Genomic DNA, 9413 nt, shown 5'->3' on the forward strand with positions numbered 1-9413 from the left:
ATGTAGAACGATTGAAAGTGCTTGATTTTTTTAGTTTCGTAGTTGTTTTCTTTTTATTTGAATGCATACAATATTTTTATATCCCATTATGTTAATGTAAACAGTAACAATATGTGATTTTCGTATCCCCCTTTTTTGGATGTTTTGTATCCAAATTATGATGTAGAACGAATGAAATTGTTTGTTTTTTTAGTTTGAAAGCTGTTTTTTTAATGCATACAGTATTTTGTATCCCATTAAGTTAATGTAAATAGTAACAATATAGGGATATAGTCATAAAAATTATGTGATAAACTGAACAGAGTACAACTAGGGATTAAAAATCATAAAGTAATTAAGAATTGTATATCAATATTTGTTGCCTTGTAGTAAGTTATGGATACAATCAAATATTGGATTCAATTTGTTGTAATTGAGCTAAAGGTGAAATCTTTGTATGTAAATACAGATCAGTATGTATTAAGTGCGTGTTCTATATTTTTTCTTTTTGAAGCTGGCTACCTGGAAGGTCATCCAAAAAGTATCGTGACAAGGCGTACAACAAGCTATATGGGAAGAAGAGCAATAATTCTTGCAATACTTGACGACCAAAAAATGAACGTGATGGCACTCGTCTTATCCCACCAAGACAAATCAGCCTAAAACTCAACCTTTACAATAAAATGCGAAAATTTCATAATCAACTGAAAAATATCCCCAAAATCTGGTTGTCACGTGTACAAGCCTCTAAAGCATTACAATTGATTCAAAAGAAAATCACAAGTCTCAAATGATCTTGTTTCTAGAATAAAACAAAATCATAAATAGGAGTAAGAAGGTCCGCTGAAATGACAAGCAACTACCTCACAAACCTCCACAAGAAGCCTCAGAAAAGGAGAAGAGAAAAATATCACAAAGGTCCGGGCTAGTAACCTACAAAAAAATGTAGTAGCAAGGGGTGAGTACCAAACCACACGGTACTCAGCAAGTAAACCTCTAAACACAAGCTAAGGGGATAGAATACGAGTACTCCTTACACCCCAACCAAACCTCCACAACTACAACCTGCATAAAACCAGCCCAACCTAACAGTTTACAATTTACAAGCGCATATCTCAACAATAACATTCCAACAATCACATATTCTCAACAACAAGCTCAATATTCATCAATTACAGCCTGCTCAAAACCAGCCCAACCTAGCATTTCATAATTCACATAACACACAGCTCAACAACAACACTCTAACAATTACATATCCTCAACAACAAGCTCAATATTTATCAATCAAAGTTCCACAAAAAGGTACTCACAAGATCAACAAAACACAATATCAAGTTCACTAATGATAAATATGTGCAATGCAATGTCAAGTATAGTGATGCATGTCTGACCTAGTAATACACACCCGCTGTCTCTCAGTCCGGGACCCATGGGGGACATATCTGTCCATGCATTCATGGCGGCGCACGATACGACCCTCGATAAAGTAATCATCGCGGCGCGCGATACGTCCCTCGAAATGGTACATCCTCTTTAATTTCTTATTATTTCTCAATGCACATAACACTTATCACAACCATGTCTCAGAACAATGCAAATGACATGTTCACACAAATAATGATGAGATAACCATTTTCATAACATTGCACAATTCACAACAACACAATCATGATACAATATCAACAATGATTCAACAAGCCTTTCAAACCATTCTCAACACATCACACAAACAATTGATCACATTGCCTTTTATTACCCTTTTTTTCATCATTAGAATTTATCAATGTGGACAAGTCAACCCATCACCAAGTCTCATTACCCTCAAACACATATTACAAGGAAATACACGAATTTCATACACTTAACAAGGGTTTAGAAATCCACTTGCCTCAAATAGTCGAACAATCACTATGGGACTTGAGCCTTTCCCTTTCATTGGACTTCCAAATCAATACAATCTATTCAAATAAATGACCACGATAAGATTTCGAAACTAGCAACATTCATATTACTCTATGTCCAACTAGACCCAAGAACTCATTCAAACCTAAAATCAAATTCCTAAATCTTGATGTCAATTAACATGTCAACTCATATTTTCAAATTTCAAGTCTAAGATTATGCCTCAATTTCGTTAAATAGCATAAATCTAATGATATTCATAATATAGTAGACCTAAAATTTAAGTATATCACACCAATATGCTGGAACATGGATCATAATGTGATCACCATGAAGAACTTTGCAACTCCAAAATCAATAGAAATCAGTAACCTCTAATGTCAAAATAATATTTTAACCCATATTATTTCCATTCAACTATCACTGCCAATGCTAAACAAGCATATTCTACTATCACTGCCAATCATTGCCTTATCATTGGCAATGATTGTGTCCCTCAATTTTTTTTTAATTATCCTCGGTCACAAAGCACGGACAATTCACTCTAATTGCAACAATTCACCTCTTAATTCTTCAATCCAATAATATTATAATACTAATTCCTATATGCAACAATAATATAAGTAGACACCATTTGAAACTTACTTGAATATTACCTAAAGTTTCGTCGCCCTTTTCCGGTACCGCAACAATAGTTTTGTTCGACAACAATTTCTCCCCTGCTGCACTTTGATTGGTCGCCGATGAAGTCCTCTTCGAGAGGCTAACTGTTTTTATTTTAATTGATTAGGGCAAATGATTATGACCCACTGAATAATTAAATAAAGGAAAAATTACTTAAATGCATAACACTTCTTTACCTATTCTTAATATTTCCCTACTCTTTTACTAAAATACAAAAATCCCTTATTTTCCCCCAATTCAACTTAACCGGATACTTTATTAGTTTAAGTATCCGCCCGTTATTAATTAAAGTATCCGCGCTTCTATATTATGCATCCGCCCGTTAATTAAGTATCTGTGCTACTAACAACTTAATAATTTAAGTATCCGCCCGTTATTAATTAAAGTATCAGCGCTGTTATATTATACATCCGCCCGTTAATTAAGTATCTGTGCTGCTAACAACTTAATAATTTAAGTGTCCGCCCGTTATTAATTAAAGTATCCGCGCTACTATATTAAGTATCCACACTGCTATATTATGTATCCGAAAAACACTAAAAAAAGGGATTTTTGGTAATTAATGAAAGTAATTAATGAAAGAGTAGGGAAAGGAAGTAATTTCTTTCTTATACTATGTCATTTGCCTAATTTTTACTTAAATAAATGTTAAATCTCACTTGCTTATATTAATATATATATATATATATGTATATATATATATATATATATATATATATATATATATATATATGAACTTGGACCATTAACCACCAACTAAATAAATTATTTATTTTATAAATACCCGCCAACTAAATAACTTTAGTTACACCAATAGTTCAAGATTTTCAAACCAACTTCACTGACTAATAAAAAACAAAGACTCGGGGCAACTATCGGGATGGGTAAAACGGTAATTTTGTAAAAATTTCTAAAAATGACTTTCCTGGTCATTACAGTTTAAGGGACACAATAGGCGTTCGTGTAGGAATGGACCGTGTATTGTTTAGTTAATGATGCTTGAATTTTATATCTTATTAGAGTTGAATTGTTTCCCAATTTCTAATGCCCTCTGTTTTATATATTTACTTGTTTGGAATCTTTGAATATGTGTTTAACCGAAATGTATTCATATTCATGTTATGAATTTATTTTATTTTTGTGTATTTAATGTGTAGTTACTTTAAAGTGTAATTGAAAAATTATATGAGTCACAAATTTAAATTATTTTAAAAATGAAATACAATCTATATACCTAAAGATATGTATAACTTAAAATACAAAAATTGTTGGTATATAATTATAATGAATACAACTCTTTTGGCATTCTAGTTTAAGAAAAAAAAATATAAATACAAATTAGTATTAAATAAAATGATATTGAAAATACATTTTTGGTGAAAACATAAAACATAGAATAAGTTGTATTCAAACTAAATTGTATTTATATTTCAATATCCAGTCCATGTTATATTATTATTATTATTTCACTTTAAAATTGTAGTTACTATTTCTCTAGATCAGTTTATATTCCAAAAATCAGGATGTATCACTACAAAAAAACCCCAAATTGCCAACAAATTTTACTAACAACTTAAATTGGTTAGTATTCTACTAACAAATTGCCAACATATTTCTAACTGAATTATATTTTAAAATTTAACAACGAAATTCGAACAGATTACCAACTAAAATCTTACTAACTAAGTATTTTAGTTGGTAAATACGACAGGAAAAAATGGCGCCAAATTTAGCAACATTCTACCAATGGATTACCAACTGAAATATTACTAACACGCACCTTTTGTTGGTAATATTACCAACGAAGTATATATTGGTTGGTCAATATGACAAAAAAAATTGTTTATATAATTTATTAACATATTACCAATGAATTACTAACCAAACATTTACCAACAACAAGATTGTGTTTCTAAATTTACCAATCAAATATAAATGTGTTGGTAAATTAGAAACGAATTATAATTTGTTGGTAAACTTGCCAACCAATATCCAGTTAGTTGGAAATTTTGCCGACGAATAAAGACTGTAGTTAGTAAATTAATAACATCATTAAAATAGTTGGTAATATACCAACCGATCATTAATCCATTGGTAAAATTTACCAACATATTAATTATTAGTTGGTAATATTACATATGAATGTTTAGTTGAATAGTGACTATTACCAACTGTGATAAAATTTATTGATAAATTATTAATTACTAACTTATATTTGAATAGTTGGTAAATTTACCAATTGAAGTTAAATTTTTAGGTAAATCAACGTCTTGGTGTTGAGGCTTTCATATTCAGTTTATGTCGTTAGACGTTTTAACTTTTAAATTTTAGCCGAAACTTGACTTTGGTCAATATTTTTGGTAAACGTACTCAGATTAGAACTTCATCAATGTCATTAGCTTCGAAAGGTCATTTTTTATCTAACAGGAAGGTTGATTCAAGTTTTGAGGCTTCCGTTTTTGTTTGTGCAGTTTGGTGTTTTAAATCTTACACTACTAAAAAAATAGTGAATACCGACCTATAAATACCGACTTCCGGAGATCGGTATTCCTTGAAATACCGACCTAAAACCGACATCCCAACTTAGGTCGGAAAAAGCTTGGTCACTATTCAATACCGACCTTTGGAGGTCGGTATTTACTGACCTCTCGAGGTTATGTTGGAAAATTCATATATTATTATTTTCGACTTCCTGAGGTCAGAATTGGAATATCGACATTCGGAGGTCGGTATTTTTATTTTTGTAATGTAAAAATTCTGACCTCCGGAGGTCGGTATTTTTATTTTTGTAATGTTGAAATTCTGACCTCCGGAGGTCGGAATTTTTATTTTTGTAATGTTGAAATTCTGACCTCCGGAGGTTGGTATTTTTATTTCTGTATTTTTAAAATTCTGACCTCCAGAGGTCGATATTTTTATCTTTGTATTTTTAAAATTCCGACCTCCGGAGGTCGGTAATTTTATTTTTGTAATGTTGAAATTCCGACCTCCGGAGGTCGGTATTTTTATTTTTTGTAATGTTGATATTCTGACCTCCGGAGGTCGGTATTTTTATTTCTGTATTTTTAAAATTTCTCGACCTTCGGAGGTCGGTATTTTTATTTTTGTAATATTGAAATTCCGACCTCCGGAGGTCGGTATTTTTATTTTTGTAATGTTGAAATTCCAACCTCCGGAGGTCGGTATTTTTATTTTTGTAATGTTGAAATTCCGACCTCCGGAGGTCGGTATTTTTATGTTTAAATTTTTGAAATTCTGACCTCCGGAGGTCAGTTTTCTGCTACAAAGCAGGTAGCAAATTGCTGCAATTTTTAGTGGCCCACCTGCATATTTATACCAAAACAACCCAAAGCCAAATAAACTTCATCCAACCAAAATAACACAATATTTTCAACATATACATTAAACTATTTCAAATTAAACTTCATCCAACTTCAAAATAAACTAAAATAAGATCAAATTAAACAATTCCAAAAATATAGAAGTCTAAAATGTCAAATAGATACAACTACTCCTAATCACACTCACTCTCCTTGTCAGACGTACCATTCTCATCAACCTCACTTTCTTTATCAGACTTATCATTCTCATCACTACTGGTCGTACATGGAGGAAGAATATTTCCTGATTCAAAAAGAAAAGTTAGTTGGGCTTGAAGCGCTGCATACCTCTTGTTCTCTACCTCATTTGCTGCCGCAATCTCCTCCTCTCTCTTCCTCTCTTTTTCTTCTCTCTTCTTCTCTCTTTCGGCTACAACAGCAAGCTCGGCATTGAGATAAGCTATCTTACTCTCCAGTGCAAATATTGTCTCTTTATCTCCGCCATCAAAGCTTGAGAATGATGAACCACAATACCAAGACTTCATCTTCTGATACGCATTTTCTGGATAGCCGTAGATTGATGAACCACAATACCAAGTCTCTCTTGTATAATATCTCACATTTTCACAATTAACACACGGACACCTAAACAATCTTGAAGTTAAAAAATCATCAAGTGTCTTTGCATTGATTTATAAATCTAGTGACACCTTCTGCGAATTCAGGAATCATACCCGCTCGACCGGGATTGTTTCTATTATACATCCAACTACGATCAGGATCCATCTACACAAACAATAATGATAATTTTAATTCCAACAACTAAATTCACCAACTAAACCACAATATTTATTTTAACTTATTCAAACAACTTAACAACTTTTTCACTTTAACTAGTTTAGTTTTGACTTAATTCCGACAACTAAATTCACTAACTAACCCACAACATTTATTTAACTTATTTAAACAACTTAACAACTTTTTCACTTTAACTAGTTTTGTTTTGACTTAATTCCGACAACTAAATTCACTAACAAACCCACAACATTTATTTTAACTTATTTAAACAACTTAACAACTTTTTCACTTTAACTAGTTTAGTTTTGACTTAATTCCGACAACTAAATTCACTAGCTAACCCACAACATTTATTTAACTTATTTAAACAACTTAACAACATTTTCACTTTAACTAGTTTAGTTTTGACTTAATTCCGACAACTAAGTTCACTAACTAACCCACAACATTTATTTTAACTTATTCAAACAACTTTAAAACTTTTTCACTTTAACTAGTTTAATTTTGACTTAATTCTGACAACTAAATTCACTAACTAACCCACAACATTTATTTTAACTTATTTAAACAACTTAACAACTTTTTCACTTTAACTAGTTTAGTTTTGACTTAATTCCGACAACTAAATTCACTAACTAACCCACAACATTTATTTTAACTTATTTAAACAACTTAACAACTTTTTAACTTTAACTACATTAGTTTTGACTTAATTCCAACAACTAAATTCACTAACTAACCCACAATATTTATTTTAACTTCTTTAAACAACTTTTTAACTTTAACTAGTTTAGTTTTGACTTAATTCCAACAACTAAATTCACTAACTAAACCACAATATTTATTTTAACTTATTCAAACAACATAACAACTTTTTCACTTTAACTAGTTTTGTTTTGACTTAATTCCGACAACTAAATTCACTAACTAACCCACAACATTTATTTTAACTTATTTAAACAACTTAACAACTTTTTCACTTTAACTAGTTTAGTTTTGACTTAATTCCGACAACTAAATTCACTAACTAAACTACAATATTTATTTTAACTTATTCAAACAACTTAACAACTTTTTCACTTTAACTAGTTTAGTTTTGACTTAATTCCGACAACTAAATTCACTAACTAACCCACACCATTTATTTTAACTTATTTAAACAACTTAACAACTTTTTCACTTTAACTAGTTTAGTTTTGACTTAATTTCGTCAACTAAATTCACTAACTAACCCACAACATTTATTTTAACTTATTTAAACAACTTAACAACTTTTTAACTTTAACTACATTAGTTTTGACTTAATTCCGACAACTAAATTCACTAACTAACCCACAATATTTATTTTAACTTCTTTAAACAACTTTTTAACTTTAACTAGTTTAGTTTTGACTTAATTCCAACAACTAAATTCACTAACTAAACCACAATATTTATTTTAACTTATTCAAACAACATAACAACTTTTTCACTTTAACTAGTTTAGTTTTGACTTAATTCTGACAACTAAATTCACTAACTAACCCACAACATTTATTTTAACTTATTTAAACAACTTAACAACTTTTTCACTTTAACTAGTTTAGTTTTGACTTAATTCCGACAACTAAATTCACTAACTAAACTACAATATTTATTTTAACTTATTCAAACAACTTACCAACTTTTTCACTTTAACTAGTTTAGTTTTGACTTAATTCCGACAACTAAATTCACTAACTAACCCACAACATTTATTTTAACTTATTTAAACAACTTAACAACTTTTTCACTTTAATTAGTTTAGTTTTGACTTAATTCCGACAACTAAATTCACTAACTAACCCACACCATTTATTTTAACTTATTTAAACAACTTAACAACTTTTTCACTTTAACTAGTTTAGTTTTGACTTAATTTCGTCAACTAAATTCACTAACTAACCCACAACATTTATTTTAACTTATTCAAACAACTTAACAACCTTTCACTTTAACTAGTTTAGTTTTGACTTAAATTCGACAACTAAATTCACTAACTAACCCACAACATTTATTTTAACTTATTTAAACAACTTAACAACTTTTTCACTTTAACTAGTTTAGTTTTGACTTAATTCCGACAACTAAATTCACTAACTAACCCACAACATTTATTTTAACTTATTTAAACAACTTAACAACTTTTTCACTTTAACTAGTTTAGTTTTGACTTAATTCCGACAACTAAATTCACTAACTAACCCACAACATTTATTTTAACTTATTTAAACAACTTAACAACTTTTTCACTTTAACTAGTTTAGTTTTGACTTAATTCCGACAACTAAATTCACTAACTAACCCACAACATTTATTTTAACTTATTTAAACAACTTAACAACTTTTTAACTTTAACTACATTAGTTTTGACTTAATTCCAACAACTAAATTCACTAACTAACCCACAATATTTATTTTAACTTCTTTAAACAACTTAACAACTTTTTCACTTTAACTAGTTTAGTTTTGACTTAATTCCGACAACTAAATTCACTAACTAACCCACAACATTTATTTTAACTTATTTAAACAACTTAACAACTTTTTAACTTTAACTACATTAGTTTTGACTTAATTCCAACAACTAAATTCACTAACTAACCCACAATATTTATTTTAACTTCTTTAAACAACTTAACAACTTTTTAACTTTAACTAGTTTAGTTTTGACTTAATTCCAACAACTAAATTCACTAACTAAACCAC

The sequence above is a fragment of the Solanum verrucosum genome, unplaced genomic scaffold (genome assembly GCF_900185275.1).
Source record: "Solanum verrucosum unplaced genomic scaffold, falcon-dt-bn FXZP01000081.1, whole genome shotgun sequence".
Lineage (NCBI taxonomy): Eukaryota > Viridiplantae > Streptophyta > Magnoliopsida > Solanales > Solanaceae > Solanum > Solanum verrucosum.